The sequence below is a fragment of the Malurus melanocephalus genome, unplaced genomic scaffold, assembly GCF_030028575.1.
Source record: "Malurus melanocephalus ecotype Western Australia unplaced genomic scaffold, MMel_1.1 scaffold_172, whole genome shotgun sequence".
Classification (NCBI taxonomy): Eukaryota; Metazoa; Chordata; class Aves; order Passeriformes; family Maluridae; genus Malurus; species Malurus melanocephalus.
Genome location: NW_026623404.1, coordinates 1,269,753 through 1,270,910, shown reverse-complemented (window position 1 = coordinate 1,270,910; position 1,158 = coordinate 1,269,753).

The window sequence follows — 1,158 nt, the reverse complement described above, 5'->3', positions numbered from 1 at the left end:
ACATGTTGCCCTGAGTGTCCTAGGGAAGGACATTTCCTTTCCATATTCCCAGGAATGGGGTCTCTATCTTCTTACCGTGGATGCTGGACTATGTAAAATGCCTGCTGCTTGTAGTTACTTCCTAATGATTTTCTGGCTGAGGATGAGGTCCTCATCATGGTGGGTTTTTTTTGGTTTTTTTTGAGAGAGAGAATGGCCGCTCCACTCCTTTCTGATCGTGCACGCACAGGACTCTCCAGTAGTGCCTTATCCTTCAGGACAGCCCCCGTCACCCCACTGGAGCACACCCTCTTTGCATTCTTATAGCCARCCAGGGATGTTTTACACTCCCCTGTGGCTGCCACAGCTTTGTCATGAGGATTTGGGCAGGATGTTGTCTATCTGAAGAGAAACAGTGCTGCTTTCTTGAAATGCAGCACCTGCTCCATGGCATCTAGGTTTGCTGTTCCTTGCTAAATATGAAGCATCTTCTCCCAGAGAGGCAGAGGCACCACACGGCACACCCAGGATAAGGGCACCCCTGTGCTTTGACGTGGCAGCAGAGCTGGGCTGGAGGCTTTCAGAGCCAGGCTCATCGCCCACAGCCCTGTGAATCCACACAAACCCTGCTGGCTGGAAGCCCAGGGTGTGTTGGCACAACAGCTGGTGGCTACTAGGTAACTAGAGGCAGACCTCCTTCCCAGGAAGGGGTAACAGGCTGCTTTGTGACTGCAGAGATGCAAGAACTCACACGACAGCTGTATGGGTTAAGTGGAAAGCTTGTCACATACCAGTAGTGCTGATAGGGTTGTTCACAGAGGTAAAAATTGTATTTCTTCATGGTGCCAGGACATAGTTTATTGAAGACTCACTTGTTTCCATGGATGAGATCAAACCAGGCAGTGAGTGCATGGACGCCTGCCTCACTCTGTGCTGGAGTAAGGGGAGAACTTCACTGACATCAGTGGAAACTCATGGCCCAACTCCTACTCAGAAGTGACTTTACAGTTATTTACAAAGCTGCCCCTTTTTTTTTTTTTTTCAGTGATGAGCACCCTTGTCTTTGCTTTTATGTCCCTCTACCAGGATGCAGCCAGCAATTGTAGATCCACAGCCACCCTTGTTGCTCTGTGTCCAGGATAGCCAAACCCTTTGCGGAAGCCTTGTGTTCACATGTTG